Source organism: Sorex araneus, chromosome 1 (assembly GCF_027595985.1).
Source record: "Sorex araneus isolate mSorAra2 chromosome 1, mSorAra2.pri, whole genome shotgun sequence".
In the NCBI taxonomy this organism is placed as follows: Eukaryota; Metazoa; Chordata; class Mammalia; order Eulipotyphla; family Soricidae; genus Sorex; species Sorex araneus.
Genome location: NC_073302.1, coordinates 107,259,986 through 107,281,286, shown reverse-complemented (window position 1 = coordinate 107,281,286; position 21,301 = coordinate 107,259,986). Strand labels below are relative to the sequence as shown.

Here is a 21,301-nt window from a genome sequence, read left to right as displayed (position 1 = left end):
ACCCAAAATGTCAGATATGGTCAGCTATAATTTACATTAGACCGATAGTCTAGTATGAAAAAAACTGACTCAAGTCTTAGAAATTATATGTTAAAATATGTCTTGTAATATGTCTTGTAAATTTGAGTAGTTAAGAAATGTAGTGCTATTTTTGACATTTAATCAATGCAGTTTAATTGCTTTACTGATAGATATGTAATCACAACAGAAAGTGTATCTATGAAGATTTAACAGTACTAATGGCTAGTATTGTGAAATGTGGCAGACATTAGCAAATGTTCCCAAAAAGCCAGATTTCACATCAACTTACTCTTAGGTCCTTAACACAACCACTATTTTATTGCCCCTTTTCTTCCAATTAGGCTATAAAATAAAAAAGTACTTTTCAAAAGTTATGTAAAGAGAAAGTTATATCCAAATTGCTGACTTGAATAGGTGGAAGACAGAAGTACATATTCTACTGTACTGTGTTGAACAGTTTTGAATATAAATTAGTGGCTCTCTGACCTCCAACCTATTTTTAAAACTTTAAGTTGGCAAAGTAGTAAAATCATGAAGGCAGCTGCTATAAAGATTTATAATATTCTCTAAAGGAGATTTCCCAGAAATATATATTGATGCTTCTACATTACAAAATTAAGAGAGAGAATTGTGTGAATATGTAGTTATGAATAAATTCTGGGTTTTCTCATCTCTCTGACTTTTACATGGAAAAAATACTGAGTCTATTTACATATATTTACATATACAGGTGAGAAAAAGAGAAAAGTGCACTAAATAAGAAGGTATTGATCTTTCCATATGAAAGAGACTCAGAAAAGCAAATAATAAAAAGAATCCTTATCAGATTTGAGCACATTTATACCCACACTTCCTCCTCCCACTTGTCTATTTACAAGTCTACGCTCAGTGGTTGCAGTTACTGGGTAGAGGCAAGAGGAAGAGTGGGAACTGCTTAACTCTCCGGGTAAGCGTCATTTGTCAAAATTCTCCAACAGTGTTTTTTTTTTTTCTTTTTGGGTTACATCCGGCAGTACTCAGGGGTTATTCCTGGCTCTGCACTCAGAAACCACTCCTGGTGGTGCTTGGGGGACCATATGGGATGCTGGGGATCGAACCTGGGTCAGCTGCATGCAAGGCAAACGCCCTACCCGCTGTGCTATCGTTCCAGCCCCTACAACAATGTCTTTTAGGCAAAAAAGCTTTAAAGAATAAGTCCTTTTCTAGATGGGTCTCTTACTACTCTTTTATTTTTGAAAGGCACCAGGAGTTTAATACGCTTTATGAAATGATCTATATTCTTCAAAGTCCTCATTTGGCTGTTTTGGTCTTCTAGCCGCTTTATTTTTTGCAGGTGGATCTCAGCAAACACCAGAGGGGTAATTGCTGTCCCCTCCGACCCAGACACCAGCATGTCTGCTGATGAGCTCTGACATCTGATGAGTAGGGCATTAGTCAATTTTCGGGGGCTTGTATTCTGATTTTATAGGAGAGAAACTAAGCTGTTTCTAACCTTGATCACCGGCAAAGAGCCTGCGTCATCACCATGATCACAGTTCTGTTGATAGCTAAGACAATGCTCATCGAGGGAACAGAAGGGGAGTATGTCGAGTCCATCACACAGTACTGAAAATAATGACATAATATTAGATTTTTGGGTCAAGTTTTTGACTTTGCATAGGTGAGGGGACTTTTAAGCAGCATTTTATTGCTGCTTCCTGAACATAGCTCTTACTTCTTTGGGGATAGGGCTTCTAAAAAGAAAGCAAAGAACTTCTCTCCTCAATAGCAAGCTCACCACTCAATCAGGGGTAAGCAATGAATGCCCATGTCATTCCTTAATTTCATAAATGGGGATCATAAGAACAGATGTAAGTATATCTCATGTGGAAAGCTGGGTTGGACCAATTTTAGCCAGTTATCTGGATACTTTTTCCTTCTTTTAATCAAAGCATGTGAATTCTCCCTTGCGTATTGTTCGCTTGTCTTCCATCAACATGATGGCAGCAAATGGCAGAAACATGTTGGCTAAAAACATTAGTCCATTTAGATAATCACTGTGTAAATGCAGATGCAATGCTGGGCACGTTGACGGAAAGGACTACAGAGTTCGAGGACTTCTCATGTTGGGGCGTCTGTGCTTTCTAAAGAAAAACAAGCTGATAAGTCCACAACTGAAACATCCTTTTCTATCCCAAATATTAAACATATGCTGTCAGGGATGGGGACAGCGTGCCCAGGTGGGAGCAAGACCACCAAAATAAAACCATCACTTTGCAGGGTAGAGGCATCAAGAGAGGCCAGGAGAATCAAGATGAGACAGCTGCCTGGGTTCTTCCCATTTGGAAAACTGGACAAACATGGAAAAGCCGCTTCCCTGGAGGGGAGTGCCTCTGGATCTTAATTACGAGCAGCTCTGTGGTCATCCTATAATCATGCCACATTTCATAATCTGTATTAAGCAAGTGAACTGTTGAAAGATGCAGGCTACTTCCCTAGGCACTTGCATTAAAAAATGGATGTTGTTTACTTAAAAATAAACCTTCTCAAACTATACAAAGTGACACATGGCAATCACATCTAGACTAAAAGTCATCAAGAAACGCAAGGTCAATTATTTATATTCACAATCGTATTAAAGATTATCTTGGGTAGCACTGTAGCACTGCTCTCGTTGTTCACCGATTTGCTTGAGTGGGCATCAGTAACATCTCCATTGTGAGCTTGTTACTGTTTTTGGCATATCAAATACGCCACAGGTAGCTTGCCAGGCTCTGCTGTGCAGGTGGGATACTCTTGGTAGCTTGCCTGGCTCTCTGAGAGGTACGGAGGAATCGAACCTGGGTCGGCTGCGTGTAAGGCAAACCCTCCAGTCCTATTATCGTGGGTATGACTCAAAAATTGAGTTGGGCTTGGTATCTAGGCCTTCATTCTACTCAGAGAAAGTAATGCATTATGTGAAGTGATATGATCTACCTCTGACTTTTTCATATTTCTGCTAGCTCTACCATCCCATGAGCCATTTATGAAAAGCCTTTGGGTAAACCAATGTAAGTCATTAATTAAAAAATACAAGAGGTGCGGTATTTGGTGCTTTTGATGCTCATGTGGTAGACTGGATTGGTGGAATATTAGTAATCTTTTCATGACTATTTCTAATTTCTTCAATTTTTCTACATACGCTTTTGAAGTTGATATGTTTCTACTTGATACTTTGGGGAATAATTTAGGTGTCAATAAGAATCCAGAACTCTATCTTTTAAAAATTGTTAATTTCAATTAAGTCCCTTTTGTGTATTATTAGCCTCATTATACTTGAGTTGTAAAATAAAATAGTTCTAAAGGAAGCTGCAAGTCTACTAAATGGCCCAATGGAGGCATATGCTGATAAATATTATCAGGCATTATAGTAAAATAATTGTTATCCTTCCTCAAACTCAGTTGTTTATATTTTAGTCAATACTTCTTCGATTTCTACAATCACAGGATAAGGTTTGACGGATTTATCTATTTTAGGAATTAGAAAATGAAAGAATATAAAAAATATACTTCAATGCACTTTTATTAGATTCCGGAGCTTGGGCATTTGATTTATTTTCACTTGATGCTCTGACTCCAATAGAGATTTAGTAGAACTCTCTGGAAATCAGAAAGAATTTTCTTTAAAAGTTAAATAAACCAGTACTTAAGAAGTTAAATAAACCCGCTATATAAGGAAGTAACTCTCTTACTTAAAAACTGTCCCCTTTTATCTTACCAGGGCTGGGTTTTCTGGGAGCACTATAAACAGATCCAATTGATTTCCTCAAATTATTTCTTTTAAGTTGTAGTTCCATATACAGGTGTTACATAGTTGTGCTATACACAACTCCCAGGTGAGGGAGAAAAAAAATAGAGTTTAGGATTGTGTTGAGTATGACCTCCCTTTTCTTTCTCCAATAATAAGTTTTCTCTTCAGAAAAGGCTTTCTCTGCTTTCAGATTACAAAGAGGAGATCAGTTGAACCAGTGGATGCAAAATAACTAACATGGAGTTATTTTTTAGTGTAAATATACTGATCATACTCTTGTGACATAGATATTATAAGGTTGACTTAAATAGGATAACTCATTGAACACTGGGGGGAAAAAAGACTCTGATGATTAAAACCTAAGTAACTGAGATGGATACAGTATACTCACTAAGACTTTCCAAATAGTTCCTTTCTAATTAATCTTTCTATTCCTAACAGAAAATGAACTGAGTTCACAAATTTTACTTTCTGATGTCTTCAATACAAGGAGAAATTACTATACAGAAAACCTTCATGAAATATTTTGTGACCTTTTCTTAGGCATGTAGTTCTTCGTACTTTATCTGAACACTGTGGTCTTCAAAGTTGTTCATAATATAGATGTTACAGTGTTAGCACAGAGGGCAGGGCGTTTGCCTTGCACGAGGCCAGCGTGGATTTAATTTTTCTGCCCCTTTTGGAGAGCCCAGCAAGCTACCGAGAGTATCCTGCCCACATGGCTGAGCTTGGCAAGCTGCCCCATGGCGTATTCAATATGCCAAAAACAGTAACAAGTCCCACAATGGAGATGTTACTGGTGCCCGCTCAAGCAAATCAATGAACAATGGGACTACAATGCTACAGTGCTACAGTAATTCAATATTTCAACACCAATCCCATCACCAGAGTGACCCTCCCTTCACCATATCCCCCTTTTCCCAACCACCTCCCAAATCTGCCCTCTTAGCAAGCACAAAATAATTAGCTTTATATTGCTTGTTACAACTAAATGGTATTTTAAAACAGCATTACAGATTAGTTTCTTGGGGTCAGAGTGCAACAGATAGGAGCCTTGCTTGGCACGGTTTGGTCCCCAGCAACTATTATGTCCTCTGAACCTGCCAGCAGTGACCCCTGATTGCAGAACCGAGAGTAAGTCCTCAGTGTGTGCACACCATGCCTCCCTCACCCCCCCAAAAGAGATTAGTTTCTTTCTTTAATCATTACCATAAATGTTCTTAGGAACTCACTGAAAGCTACTTCCCTTCCCCATTCCCTTCCCCATGTGCAGGAAAATCCTTTTGAATTATTGTGAAATCCAACTAATGCTTAATCTTGTTGGGCATTTTCTAGTTTGTGTTTCTCTTTCAGGTCTCTGAATTGTTCCTGATAGGACCAAACTGTATGACTTTACAGAGCATTTTTCTTTTTCTTCTTCTTTTGTGTGTGTGTGTGTGTGTGTGTGTGTGTGTGTGTGTGTGTGTGTAAAACATCCAGTGATGCCTACCCGTTACTCTTGAGTTTGCACTCAGGAATTACCCCTGGTGGTATTCAGGGGACCATGTGGGATGCCGGGGATCAAACCCAGGTGGATCATGTGCAAGGCACATGTGCTACCCACTGTACTCTTGCCCTAGCCCCAGCAACGCATTTTTAATACATCGATATAGCTACTCCTTCTGTTTTAAGAATTGGTGCAGCAAAACTAAGGTTATATATTTTCTTTCCTTGAATTATTTTCTCAAGTCAATTAGAGCAAAGTTTTTAAATTTTGGCTTTATATTTAATTTCTTTTTTTTCCCTGCATGTGGTTATCTCAACGATATTTTCCCCCTGTATTAAAAAAATCTCATATTATTATTACTATGACTGTAATCACAATCAGCAGAACCTTGAAAGAGAACATTAATACAGAACATTAAAAACGGAGTTAAAAGTACTTTCACAGACTGAAAACATACGTCTGTGTATCTACATACACATTTAGATATGCAGTTGTCATCTGAATCATGTTTGAATATGTATAGATAATAGTTTGAAAATCCATCAATGATTTGGTCTTCTTCAAAATGAAGAAATAATCTCTATAAGGAATAAAAATATCTGGCAAAAAAATGACAAATAGTTGGCAGGACATGAGCAGGTACAATGAAGGGACTTTTGAACTGAAAGAGAAAATAAATGAAGGAATAGCATCGCCGTCCTATTGGTTGGTGTGCTATGGGATAGTTCATACTAGAACATGGAACCACAGTCTTTCTAAAGGTGCAGTGGATTGGCTGAGTCAAGAGAGTGCTAGCTTTTACCTGTGCGTCTGTGGAAATGATTTCAGGTGGAGGGCTATAAACCCTGACATATTTTCAGCTGGAGGCTAAATTCTAAATTTTCCCATTAAACTCTATTCACATATTTGTGCTCAAGGACAATTTGGTTGGAATCAATGCACAGCACAAATGTCTTTTGAGAATAAGTTGTTCAGTCAAGTTTTTCATTTTTCATTTCTCCCATGATCCTAATATGTAGGTCATCTTTCTCATTTTCTCTCCACATGCACATATATTATGTGTCTGTCAATCAATCTAGCCGCTGACTGGCATGGCTCTGCTTCTAGAAGTCATGGCTGGGACTTTAGATGACTGTTGCCTATGGCCTTTCTTTCATGTTTTTAGGTAAATCAGCAGAATTTATAAAGTAGTTGGCAAGGAAGAGGCTGAGTCATTTCTGTTTCACCAGAAATGGGTAGCTGATGTTCAGATGTCTGAATTAATGTTTGTTCTAACTCTGAGGTTCTTGGCTAGGGCTGACTACTTTATTCTTTTCCTACTTTAGACGCAGTAGCTATATTTAAGAAGTCTGAAAGAGAAGTTTTTATATTCTAGTGTTTGGGAAAAATGATATTTTTGGACACACACAAAACACCTACATATATACGTAGCATATCCTTGCTAAGTGTATTTCCTTTGTTTTTTTCTTTGCAGCACGTTTCATTACCAATTGTTTGGACCACAGGGAAAGACATTTGATGATAGTATTAGCCTGCCAATGGGCTTCATGCATTTAGCTCTCTCCCCAATTCTAATATACCGCGAGTGGACTAATCTTGAAATATCTTGCCATTCACATACAACCTCACTCACCATCTTGCATAGCCCTGCCCCTTGTCTGCTAAATTCAAACCAATTTTTCACCTATCCATTTAAGTTTGGCCCGAAAACAGTTTTACAAGCTCTTTGGATAGTATCTCCCTTGGTGTGGCCTTGCCTGCAGAAAACGGAACAATTCACTACTTCCCAAAGCATGATTTAATATTTCCCTCCTTAAACTCTATCCTCCTCCTTCTTTCACGTTTATGTTTTTAAAAAATCTTTTCAGGCCTGACTTGAACACCGTTTTCATTGTGAGATACTTTCTGGCTGGGGCCATCAACATATGACGCATGCCTCATTTAAACTGTTATAGCAAATTCATTTCTTTTTTTAAAAAATAATTTATTTATTTTTTAATTAGTGAGTCACAGTGAGGGTACAGTTACAGATTCACACATTTTCGTGCTTGTTTTTCCCTCATGCAACGTTCGAGAGTCCATCCCTCCACCAGTGTCCATTCTCCACCACTTATGAACCCAGTATCCCTCCCACCCCCATCCCATCCCCCCTACCCCGCTCTGCCTCTGTGGCAGAGCATTCCAATTTGTCCTCTCTCTATCTTTTTGGGTGTTGTGGTTTGCAATAGGGGTATTGAGTGGCCATCATGTTTAGTCTCTAGTATACTTTCAGCGTGCATCTCCCTCCCCGCTCGGGATTTCCAATCACATTTTATTGAGCTTCCATTTGATCCAGCAAATTCATTTCTAATGAAGGTCTTTATTTATCTTCCTCCTGACTAGGATGTAAGTTCCCTGAGCAGCACCCAACCATCTTGTCACAACTGTCCTTATCATCCACAAACATGCCTCACACTGAAGCCGTGCTTCGGACTTACCAGCTGAATAAATGAATGGACAAAATAGAGGCTTTAGAGATTTAGCTCCTTGAAGTCCTATTTTATCTCCTGCAGAAGCAAGCTGAACGTTTAACACTGAAGACCCCAGAACAGACTTACTTCATACACAAGACCCTCTGAAAATATTTGTTGAGTTAGAAAATTGTGTTTGCCTGCTATGGTTTCCTACATCACTTTTGGGTGTATTATTCTGCAGACTTGATGTCTTAAGAAGGTTCAGTTTTTATTTTTCTTCCAGATTCAGACCAATTTACCAAGGCCCACTTGTAGGATAACATAGCCTCAGGTAGTTTAGGTTTATTGGGTTACTCCCATCACAGTGCTCCCATTCCTCTGTGTTTATTTGTAGCTTCTTTCTTAGTGTTCTGTTGACTTGTAAATAATGTCTTTCTCTTCTCCGAGTCCTTTGCATAGCTTATTCAGAGCAAGTCCTTTTTGTATGGACAAAGAAAGACATTTATTAATATACCTTTGCAATTGGGATTTAATTGGCTTTGAATATTATTAATTCCCGGGCATCTGCTTTCTTGACTGTAGCCTTGGTTGCCCTCAGTTCCTAGCCCTCTAAAAGGCAGGGTCCCAACGGGGGACGAGACGGACCCAGGGCAAGCGGTAAGTTATGTGCTACCCTGGCATCGAGATGGGCCTGGCCAAAGTGCCTCATTCTTAACTATAAGTTAAGAGTCTGATCATGGACAAGTGCTGTCATGATCTTAAAGTAATGACGAGACTAGGACCCTGCTAGGGATAGGAAAGACTAATCTGGCCCGGGCACTGTAGTCTGAGATTGAGATGACCCCAGGAGAGCAATTCTAAAAGTTTAATGCATCTCTTGCTATGCCCATACAAAACGATTAATATTATGAATGCTCATATGTTGGACAAGGAGAGGAGAAACACAACCATGGGATTTCATCATTGATGGGTCCTGCTGAAAAAGTATCTGTCCTAGAGAATAGGTGTTCTGCTATTGTTATTCAACCTTTTGCGCCTAGCATTCTATTTTCGTAAACAACACCTGTTTCTTGTTAATTGCACGGGGCTTCGAAAACAACTCCTAATAAGGAAATAGGATGTCCTGTCACGCCCACGAGGTGCAACTAGCCTATCAGCTGTAGACACTAGGGCATAAACAAGCAGCGAGAGGGATAAAAGGGGGGAAGTCGCATAGCTATAGGCTCCTCCTCGTTCATCCCTACTCGTTCATCCCTCATTGCTCTTCCTTGTTCCCCTTCTTCCCAATGGATGAGAAGGTCTCTGAATAAATCGCTGCAAGAAGAATCTCCGGGTTGTGTGTTCTTTACACCCACTGAAAAACTAAAAATAGTAGCCTAAGGATAGGCGTGGAGTATGTTCTGATGTTTGTCAATATTAACAATATTAACAGGTGCCAGAGTAAATGGCCAAGATAATCTTCATTTCAGAGGGTCAGAGGGAGAAAGAGCTGGCAGAAATAATTCTCATTAGCCACTCTCTATCCTCCAGAGTCAGGATTTACAGATTGGCAAAGGTTGTTACCTTGTCACTCTGAAATTCGACCATCCTCTCTCTAAAATGGGTAATTTGGGGGACTATTTTATGCACTTCGGGTCTTAAAATTCACCAATGGTTTCTCCCATGGTCCTCTGAGATGAGGAATGGGTGACAGTTCAGCGATGACAGTACATGAGTTCCCCGTTCATCTCTCATCTTCCCAACCTAAACACGGGATGCTGAAGCAGAGACTGCATCTTACAGCCAAGCCTCTCAGCTGATCCAGAATGTCCAGATGTCCAGAATCCTCAATGTCCAGAATCCAAAAATTTACAATAAGGCTTGGGCTTAAAAAATGAAAAAGTACCCTAAAAACCAGAATTGGATGATCACGCTCAGAGAGCAGAACTGGAAGTCGTAGAGATCCTTCACAGTTATATAGTTACAACATTCTCACGTGAAACAACTACTGAAATTCAGTGCATCTGGGTTCTGTGAACTTCCTTACTTACCAAAGTTTAATTTCACATTTTCAGTAGATTTTAAAAGCACTGCAAGTTATTTTTAAGGCTTTCTATGTGATATTCAATTATTTTCAAAACCCACATACTATATGCTAAGCATGATCATTGCTTTCTAAACGAACAGAAAATGATCATTTCTCCTAAATGAATGATTCTTTTGAAATTTTTTAAAAGATACTTTAATGGAATTTCAATGATATAAATGGTATATGCTCAGTGCTAAAATTCTGTAAGACATAGAATAACATAAAGAGTAAAGATTTCTGTCAACTCCAGTGGCTTAATAAAAAAAATAGATTGCTGTAATCTCTCGGGTAATCATTTTAACAATTTGAAATTTGATGTGTATTTTTCTAAGCTAGGTAAGAAGATGGAAAGACAAACAGAACAAACAGGACAAACATACTTCAGAATACTAATATTTTTGAACTGCTTCTGAAATATCATAAGGTCTTTCATCTTCAGAATTTAGTAATTCATTTTATAAAAGTGATTTAATCACATTCTGAAATCATATACTGATATCTAAACTCATGATTTTTTTAAAATATGGAACACTTCACAAATTTGCGTGTCATCCTTGCGCAGGGGCCATGTTAATCTCTGTATCATTCCAATTTTAGTATATGTGCTGCTGAAGCAAGCACAAAGCTCATATAATTTGTCATTAAACTATTTAGAAGTTTTCTCCTCTGTGTGAAGCAATTTGAGATTATCTATTAAAAAAATAAAATCAGGGAAGGACATATAGTACAGAGGTTGAGATGCCCGTGGCTGAAGCCTGGTTTGATTCCAACACTACACAGTCCCCTGAACACAACCTGGTAGCCCTGAAGAACTCTCAAGTATCCCCAGGGTGTTGTGGGTAATCCCCAGAATCATAGTACCAAGGAGCACTACATCCAAGGGTCCTGTAATTGAACAAGGAGTCCGTCCAAGAATCACTGGGGTAGCTCCTGAGAGCTACCTGAGAGGGCATCTGACATCACTCCCCACCACCCCCATGAAATTGACCTAGTCCAATTATGATAACAAATTTAAAAAATTGATTGAAGGGACTGGAGATATAGCAGGGCTGAGTCCGTGGTCTGTATGGGGAAGCTTCAAGTCTGATCCTCAGCACCTTACGGTGTTTGTGTCCTGCTTGAAGTGAACCCAGAGCACTGACCCCAGAAGTCCCTGGGCACTGTCAGATGCATCTAAATAAAATTTAAGCATATTATGGAGTCTGAGGGTATGAGAACTGAGTTGAAGAAGAATTCAGATTTGCCATTTTGTCAATCTCTTGTGAGAGTTTAATGACAGCCAAATGACTACCTCATAAATATACTGTCAAGATATAATCTATCCACACTTAATGGAAATGTGGAATGATTTTATATTGAAAGAAGTTACCATAGGCTTGAACAAAAAAGCCTTGGCATAATCAAAACCAAAAACTACAGATTCATACATAAAGACTACACGTCTTTATGGTCAGTCAATAACCTCCCAGCAGTTCTTACATATTCATGATGTCCATCAGGAATATTTACCGCTCTCATATTTAGACTCTCATCAACATAAGATAAACATCCTTATTCTCAGTATTTGAATATTATCTATATACTGCATATAACAAAGGGTTTCAGAATTCCACTTGCCACATCTGATAAGATAAATGGCATTGTGGGAACTCTCAGTCTGAGGCCAAACACCAACTTTTTCTAAATGTTGACAAGCTTTGTTGCATTAGTCTGGCTTGATGAACTGGACTCTTGCCCAGACACAAAACTAATCCTACCTCTATATGTCTGTTATATGCATTACATTTCAATTTGCACCTTCAGTGCAAAGTGCAAAGAAATAATTTAACTCATTCCCTAACAGCTAATGCTTTAATATATTGTATGAGATATACTATCTGACCTAAATAAATTGATCATGACAGATACAACTTGATCAGATGACTAATTCTGGCTTAATGTTGCATAGAAACATTGAAAAGATCGTCTCGGAATACTACAAAGCTGTAAAATATGATGAAAACATCCAAATCACTGCATCATGGCTGGAAATGGAAGGTCCCATGTTTAGTGAAGTAAACCAGAAAAAGAAGGAGAAACAGAGGATGATCTCATCTACCTGTGTTACACAGAATAATGGGGCAAAAGAATGCAATACTCTAAATGGCAGATGCCCAGATTATCCTTGGCCCCAGATAATAGGGAAGTAAGAGAAAGAAATTGATTGGGGGAAGAGAGAGATAAGAAGAAGTGAGAGGCAGGGGTCAAGGGATTTCAGTTATGTGTGTGATGTAAAGGAGTGGTAGAGCTAAATATCCAACCACAGAGTCAACATCACTAAAATTATGAGACCCAAACTTTAACAACTGAACCTTGAAAGGTCAGAATGCAGGCTCGGGACTGAGGGGCTGGGGAGCCCAAGGGAGGGAACCTGGGAACACTGGTGGAGGTGTTGTTGGAAGTGGTGTTGGAAAAGATGCTGTACTATGTTCCCAAACCTCAACTGTGAATAACTTTATAGAGCATGGTGCTTTAACCAAATTTTTAAAAATGTTCATTATTTCTACTCTTCAAATTTATCTCTTAAGGTAAATTCAGCTCAGGATTTAAAGCATATATTAATTCAGGTGACTCTTTCTTGCAATGGGTTAACTCAAATTCAGTAGCCATAATGCCCACTGTAGTAATGTTGCCATGTGTGTCAACTACTCCTTCTATCTGAACAATTGGATAGACCTAAAACACTCCACAGTATGAAGTTCATTTCTAGTGACCACAATGCATACAAATGAATCTTGGCCATCTTTCCCCGTAATTTTACACATCCTTTTTTAAGTCTCACAATGGAGATGTTACTGGTGCCCTCTCGAGCAAATCAATGAACAATGGGACGACAGTGTTATAGTGCTACCTCTTTACTACATTCCACCCCAATGGCACACCACCTGACATAAAATACATTATTACTATTATTGGTATTATTATTTTATTATTGGGGTCACATCCAGAAGTGCTTGGGAGCTGCTCATGATAGTGTGCAGAGGACTTCGGGGGACTGGGGATCAAGTCAGCTTGAGAAGCTGGCATTGCACCCCTCTGAATGCACCCCCCTTTGACGGGCTGCACGTTTAAAGGAGTCCGTCTTCTGTTTTCCGCGTGTACAGGTCCTACAGCAGAGCGCAGATTGCACAAGGAAGGTGCTTACTGATATCTTGGGTCAATGGATTCTAAATGGTAAAACATTACAAGCAGGATTATTTGTTACAAGATTTTTAATACTAAAAACAGTGATTTGATAGAACCAGGAACTACTCTGATCTAGGCAAGTGATATGAAAAAGGGAGGGAATATTAAATCATTGGAAATCTTTGCCCTTCGGGGTAGATCTAAGAACAAAAGTAACTGGCACATCTCTGAGCTGATCAAGAAGTTGAAGATACTCAGAAACCACTTCCCTAACATTAGGGCATGTGATAGAATTAGAGAGATTTCTAAACTATTGAGACTCAGTTTTAGAATCCAAATGGCTAAAACCTCATCCTGTCCCAAGAGTAAATTATGTAGAGAAAATAGTGAGAGTAATATGGCTGTCATTAAACTATTATGCTTAATTCTCTCAGCACAGATGACAGATTTTCACATTTCTAAAATTCTTCTGGTTTGGAAGATTTTAAAAATATGTATCATTACCCAGCTGATTTTTGAATATAAAAATTATGACCAAATTTATTATCAGACATCAATTTTTTAAAAATCCCTTGACCTTCTAATTTTCTTTTATAATAAAGAGAGCCTTTACTATAAAATTTGAGGATTAAGAGGTGGAGAGATAGATTAAAGGTTTGGAACACATACTTGCACATACAAGTCCCAGAGTTTTATTCCTAGCACCACACAATGCTGTGCACAAGAGCATGTGTGGGACACAATCCTGGTGACAGTGGAACACAGCCTCTCTCGCCCACGCTCCAAACTTGCACAATAAGGCTTAACATCATCAGTAACAGCCTGCAGGCTTCCAAGAACTACTGGATAGACTGTTCCCCTCTCCAGAGAGACCTGACAATTAGTATTATGATTTGCTTTATGTGAGACGTTCCTTTACATAGCACTGTAGCCCTGTAGCACTGTTGTCCCATTGTTCATCGATTTGCTCGAGCGGGCACCAGTAACATCTCCATTGTGAGACTTGTTACTGTTTTGGGCATATAAATAGGCCATGGGTAGCTTGCCAGGCTCTGCCGTCCTTTACATAATAGGATTTAAAGGATCTCCAAAATCTGGCATTGTTCAAGTCTTCATTTGAAAAGAGAACATGAAGCACAACATCCCAAGAATTCTAGTTCCTTCTGAAGTCAACACTAAGAGAAATCTACCTCAAGTTGTGAGTGATCCACCTTCCTGCTACCTCACTTCACAGAAGCACCTGCTGGTTTTCTATTTCACTTTACGAGCCTTCACCTGGTTCTCCTTGGGGAGTAGCTGCTGCATCATCACGTGGTCATGGAAGAACAGAATCAGTGAGCCTGGAGACAGACATGCTCTCAGCAAAGAGTACCACACCTGCAGACATTCACATGCGGTCTCACAGTTTAGACTTGGCTGCACACTGAAATTACCTGGGGACACTGATGATTGGATCTTACCTCCCAAGAGTATGATTTAATTGTCATGGGGTATCCCATAGGCATTAACTGGTTTGGAGAATTCCAACGGGATGTTTCCACTGACTTGAACAAACTGTTGGTATCACACAGACTTTAGAAGCTTTCAAAGTCCCCTGGTGTTTTAATAGGACAAAGAGTGGGAGAACTACTGGCTTCTGGAACAGAATTCTTAGTTTTATCTTCAGAATACATTTCAGATTCGAGTCATCTGCAGCTTCTATTGCTTTACAGTGAAATACCACAGGTGTGCCCGCATGCCCTGGCATTGGTTTATGAAGAATATCTTGCTGATTACTAATTTCTAAGAAACAGGAACTTTTTCTTTTTAGTAAGAGAATAGAATTCACGTTGGCAAGAATCCTGATAAAACTCATTAGGGGGAGTCTCACCTCAGTCTCAATTCGGTCTGTTAAGGGTGAATATTTATCTTTAACCACTAAACCCCAAGTGTAGTGTTTTGTATACATAAGCCACCTGCAAATTGCATGGCACTTTATAGACTCCTTGTCTCTGGGAGATTATTTCCACGTCCTCTCCTCTACCTACTATTTGGGTTATTCTACTGAGTTTTCAGGATCGACTATGGTGTAGAAGGAGCACTCCAGACACTCCCGGGGCACAAACAAACAGAATTCTATGTGGCATCATGGGCTTTGTACCACCACACAGAAGCTTTTGGTCTAAGAAAGATAAGGATCGATTTGGTCATTTTTCTGGAATGAAGGAATATTTGCATGAATGACAGAATGAGTACTGAAAGTAAGAAGCAGATGGTTTCAGGAGAATTTTTCCAATGCTGGTCCAAGTGGTTTTCTCTTAAGAACACTAGAGCTTAAAAAAGACTTAAATCATAGAGCAAATCTAGCCACTTCTGGAAGGCACTTGTATTAGCACATTAGGTAGAATTTACAGGTAGGTCACAATAGTTGAAGGACAAGATTTATTGCAACTGATAAACCTTAGGTAATAATGTGATATAAATTACTTTTCGCCCCTCCAAATTTGAGAACTTTATTACAAAATTTTAAATTGGCCTTTCAGACTGTCATACCAGTGCGTTTGGATTGAGGTAAAGATCTGAAGGACAATGGAGTTGGCAGCACCCACTATGTTCTGAGAATGAGAAAGTTCCAAAGCAGCATCATGGGATCAAGTGTCATTGAGACTTAGGAATGATAAGTGGGAGAACACGGCGGCCATTGGGAAGCAAACAGTCCCCAAATGCAATTATTTTTAACATTCCCATTTTATCCTCTCTCCCTTAGAAAAAGCGCATGAATTAAAAACAGCTACCCTGGGCTGGAGCGATCGATCGTACAGTGGGTCAGTACAGATCGTACAGCGGCTCATTGCATGTAGCCAACCCGGGTTTGATCCCCAGCATCACATATGGTCTCCACACCCCCCTCCTCTTCCAAAACACAATTATTTCTGGTACCACCAGAAATAATTCCTGCGTGAATAGCCAGTAGTAACCTCTGAGCATCACTGGGTGTGACCCCCCAAACAAACAACAACAAAATAGCTTCCTAGACACTAATACAGAGTTATTCCTTTTCAGTTTACCAAAATAACCCCAAGTAGCATGCTCTGATTTCTGTAAGACCTGTACAAACCCACATGTAACTGTAAGTCAACCGCAGAGCGGTTACCTCATGGGTGGCGGAGTGGTTAATATTTTAATAAGTGTGTTTAGCATTGTACTTGTTAGCTTCCTATCTTCAGGGACACCCCTTCACACAGCCTTACAATGCATATGGTCAATATTTATGTTTGCCAGACACATCACACTGGTTTGGAGTCATTTCCAACAACAGCTGTGTAAATGGTTGATGCTGTGGTACTTTCTCAGACTGAACTCTCCAGTTGGCAATTCCTCCAGATGTCCAAACACTGAAAATAGTCTAGCTTTTGATATGCAGGAGAATGCAATTTGGGATTTAAATGTCAGGCCAAGAAGAATCATCCACGCCCCTCTTTTCCACTTCCCCGAGCTGCTTCGTTTTCCCTCCACTGCTCTCTTTCTCAGTGACAATGCACACTGCCGCAACTTCCCCTTGAGAAATTCCCAGAACTTGCTCTTTTGTGCTGTCATAAACACAAGGGGTGAAATGTTGGCTGGAAATGTAAACTTGGATCAGGCTTCCAAAACACAACAGAACAATTGGTGGTCTTGTGGAGTCCAGTCCTTTAATTGGACAAAACCAGAGCCTGGATTAGGCTGGTCTGTTTATAAGGCTCATCCCCACATATAAACGATTTTTAAAAATGATGGGAGACCCACATTTATAAGTGCAGTGAGTCTTTGTTTAGAAAAAGCAATTTGTCTGTCTCTTGAATTGTTAAGCTTCCCCGCCCCTCACCCCTTCCTCTTTCCAGCCTGCAGCCAAACAAAGCAGTGTCCCTTTTTGGAGAGCCAACAGTAACTTATTCAACCTAAAGAAAGATTTAAGCCACTTTGAATAGTTTTGGAGCAGTATAATTGTTAGATCAGCAAGATTGCTTTGTAAGTCACAATTCTCGGCAAATATGAGTATGTGAGACAGGCACACATGGATGTGTGTGTGTGTGTAACTATATACAAACACATGTGTAACACCCTATATTCTGTCATATTTTATTAGAAAAGATTTTCTCCAAGGATTTATGTACAATACTTGTACTCTGCAAATAAAGATGTGGAAACGCCCTGGTTTATGGGGTGAAAAGCCTTATCGGCAAGATGGTTGTCCCTAGACCAAAATAATGAATGGGCAAAGTAGAAATAATTGGAATTAGCCCACATTTCAATATTTAAAAAAAAAACAAACCTTGGTAATGCACTAAACAATTTCCAGTGGATAGCTGTTTGGAGCAAAAAGGAAAAACATACTTTAGAGGAGGGAAATTCCTGTTGGAAAGAGGACAAATTTAGATCTCTCTGACTTAAAAATGTCCCTCTGCCAGTTTTATGGACTCTGAGAAAGAAAAGCAGCACGGGAAACAGGCAAGGCCACCCACAGCTGCCAGCGGTTCTTTCCCTGGGTGTGTTCTCACTGCAAAAAGACACACGCTCACAGTCATATGTGCACACAAAAGCAGTGTACTTGTGCACACAAAATACAGAATTCAAAGTTATTTCTTTGAGCCTTGTATTGAGATACTATGGTCTACCATATTATGGTCAATCATTAATAATGATTCCCATATTATACCCATTTCCCATGTACTCATCTCCCTCTCCCAAGGACCCCATCACCCTCTCAACTCTCCCACTGTGTTGCCTTTGGACCGTTGTTGCTACTCTGATGTGTAGTGGTAAGTCCCACAATTGCAAGATCACTGTGTATCTGTCCCTGTTCTCCTGTCTGACTTCATCAGCATGATGCCTTCTAGTTCCTTCCATGTTGATGCAAACTGTGTGATTTTGTTCTTATATGTGTATATTGCGTATCTATATGTATTACAACATTAAAAATGCATTTTTGGGTCCCACCCAGTGATGCTCAGGAGTTATTCCTGACTTTGCACTCAGGAATTCCTCCTAGAGGGTTTTGGGAGACCATATGGGATGCTGAGGATCAAACAACTTAGGTCTGGTATGTGCAAGACAAATGCCTTACCCACTGCACTATCTCTCCAGCCCCTATACACAAGTTCTTGATCCACTGATCTGTAATTAGGCATTTGGACTATTTCCATATCTTGGCTATTGTACTAGTGCCGCAATGAACATAGGTTTGCATTTATCCTTTTAAACTTACGTTTTTGTGTTTGAGGGATAGATACCAAAAAGTGGTATTGATGGGTCATAAGAGAGTTCTATTTCTATTTTTTTGAGAATCTCCATATTGCTTTCCACAGAGGCTGAACCAGACAGTTTTACACCAATGATAGGTGAGGGTCTCACTCTCACCACAACCCCGCCAACACTGGCTAGTCCCAGACTTTTGGTACATACCATTCTCACAGGTGTGAGACGATATCTCACGGGTGTTTGATTAGCATTTTCCTAAGTTTGAGTGATGATGAGCTCAAAGTTATTTTTTAATATTTTTTTCAACTGGTGGGGCTGGAAGGATAGCATAGCGGGTAGGGCGTTTGCTTTGCATGCAGCCGACCCGGGTTCGATTCCCAGCATCCCATATGGTTTCCCAGCACCGCCAGGAGTAATTCCTCAGTGCAGAGCCAGGAGTAATCCTGAACATTGCCAGGTGTGAACCCCCCCAAAATAATAATAATAATAATAATAATAATAATAATAATAATAATAATAGGATTACATAGCCTCAGGTAGTTTAGGTTTATTGGGTTACTCCCATTACAGTGCTCCCATTCCTCTGTGTTTATTTGTAGCTTCTTTCTTAGTGTTCTGTTGACTTGTAAATATTGTTTTTCTCTTCTTCTTGAGTCCTTTGCATAGTTTATTTAGAGTCATGTCCTTTTTGTATGGACACAGGAAGACTTAGCAAATGTTATGCTTTTGTAACCTGGGAGTTATTTGACTCTACATGATATTTTCCTCCTGGGCATCTGTTCTCTTGACCTAAGCCTCAGCTGCCCTTACTTCCTCGCACCCCCAAAAGGAGGGTCCCGCCGAGGGACGAGACGAACCCAGGGCAAGTGGTGAGTTGTGTGCTACCCTGGCATTGAGATGGGCCTGGCCAAAGTGCCTAATGCTTAACTATAAGTTAAGAGCTTGATCATGGACAAATGTTGTCATGATCCAAACTAGATATCCAAACTAGTTATCCAGTGATAACTAGATTTGGACCCTGCTAGGGTGAGGAATGATTAATCTGGCCTGAGTGTTGTAGTTTGAGTCTGTGGCAAGATGTTGCCAGGAGACCTGCCTTGCAAACCTCAATGCATCTCTTGCTATGTCCATACAAAAATAACTAGGATTAAGATGTTAATGAGTCTTTGGACTAAGGAAAGGAGAAAAACACCTTAAGAGTCAGGAAGGGCTTAGGAATGCCCTGCCCTCAGGAAGGGCTTTCTTATCTTGATTTTGCTACCTGGCTGGGTGTAGCCTAGAGGGCAAGGCCGCAGTAGAGCCACAGAGAGCTGCCGCAGATCCAGAGAGAGGACAGAGTTAGAAGTGCAGGAGATGAGAAAGATGGAAGATTGAATAAACGGTAACTAATCAGCAACCAGCTTGGTCCTCGTTCTTCCTTTGCCTGTCCTTGGCCAACGGCCGTCCCGATGCAGCCCATACACAGCAGTTCCAGAGCACCGAACGTGGGTGGTGAGACACAGATGCCCGGAGAGCCCGTGAATGCACACGCCCCTCGGTGTGCCTTAGTTTTTTACAAATAATAATAATAATAATAATAATAATAATAATAATAATAATAATAATAATTCTTTCAACTGGTTAGTAGAAACAGAAATAGGGACACGTTTCTGGACTGATTTACTACAAGGTATTCATGTTTTTTCTTTTTTTGCTTGAGTTGATTTCTCTCTCTTGCTATCCTTTGGTCATTTACTTACACACCTTTTAAACAGGAAAAGGTCATTAATATAGGGCATGCCTACTAGCACAAGGAATCACTACCTTGCTCAGTTTTGGCTTTGTAAGATCACAGATCTTGAATCAAGTTTCTAGAAAGACAGTGATTTGACATTTTCATCTTGACCATTTTGGGAGAAAGTCTTGATGTGCATCCAAGCAATTCTCTCTGATCTTGATTTTTATTTTGTCATCATAAGGTAGAATCCAATCACCATGATAAACTCAATACCTGGTATTTCTTTCAATTTCTTTCATTCTCTTCTCTTGAGGGTGACTGTACATAGCTACATGTTTCCAAAACACGAAAGTTGGAAGTTGGCCGAATAGCTTGAGTGTTAGGATGTCTGCCCTGTAATCGTCAGGTTGTGAGTTTAAGCCCTAGTGCTGCCACATGCAGCGATCACAGTCCTGTAAACTCTGCTCTCTGAGTTCCTAAAGAGATTTGGGACCTAGCCAATGTGTGAGCACCATAGTTGAGTGTGTGTCTGAGCCCCAGTCATCCCAAGAGCAACACCAATAACAATGAAGGGAAGGGGAATTTTAATAAGGGAATTAAGAAATGTTGAATGTTGGAAAAGGGATATCACTTCCAAGATTAGGACATAAAACACTGTGACTTTATCTTCCTCGCGTTTTCTTGAGAGCATCCTCGGAGGTTCCAAAGACCTCGGAGAGAGTATTTACTTTCTGAATCTATTTGGGGGCTATCTATTCTCCCCACAGAACCCACAGCTTCGGGAAGGACAGACATATTGCAAAGGAGGATAGAGTGGACTAGGCAGCCAGAGGAGTGAATCAACCCTGATAATCTTGGGTGGCTAAGTGGCAGCCTGCCTGCCCTATTATCCTTTCTCCCACCCCCCTTTACTCTCTCTCTCTCTCTCTCTCTCTCTCTCTCTCTCTCTTCCTCCCCTCTCCATCTCTGTCTCTCTTTCTCATCCTCATTTGCTCAGTATAACTCAGCACAGTGTTGTGTGTGAGCTGGTGATGAAGAGATCACATGAGAAGAGAACCAGGAAGACCATGAGTTTACAGCTTGGGGGAACTGAGATGCGCAGTTCATGATTCAGTTCCTCCCACCAACCATTAAGAATCCATGGAATGGCCCTTCCCTATGGAGGTCTTGGGGTGGTGCAGCCCAGCTCAGCTGACACTTTGATCCTTGTCATCTTGTCATAAGGTTTCAGTATCAAGAGCACTCAGTCTCATTCCTGACCTACAACCTCTGTTTTTAAATGTTATTTGAAGGCAACAAATTTGAATGTGGAATTTGTTCCTCAGCAGCAGGTAACCGAAATATTCTCTATATTTTTATTGGTAGAATTATTTTGAAAAGGTAAACATATCTATCGTTTGTTTGT

At 40.0% G+C, this 21,301-nt stretch overlaps 1 protein-coding gene and 1 non-coding gene across 3 annotated transcripts in view; both read right to left on the bottom strand.

Moving 5' to 3' along the window:
• FBXL7 (F-box and leucine rich repeat protein 7) overlaps window positions 1-21,301 on the bottom strand; it is a 434,915-nt gene that overhangs the window by 27,381 nt on the left and 386,233 nt on the right. The gene's annotated exons all lie outside the window — the stretch shown is intronic.
• Window positions 10,315-10,418, bottom strand: LOC129401330 (U6 spliceosomal RNA). The gene has a single exon (XR_008628261.1). It is a non-coding gene; the product is annotated as a U6 spliceosomal RNA (small nuclear RNA).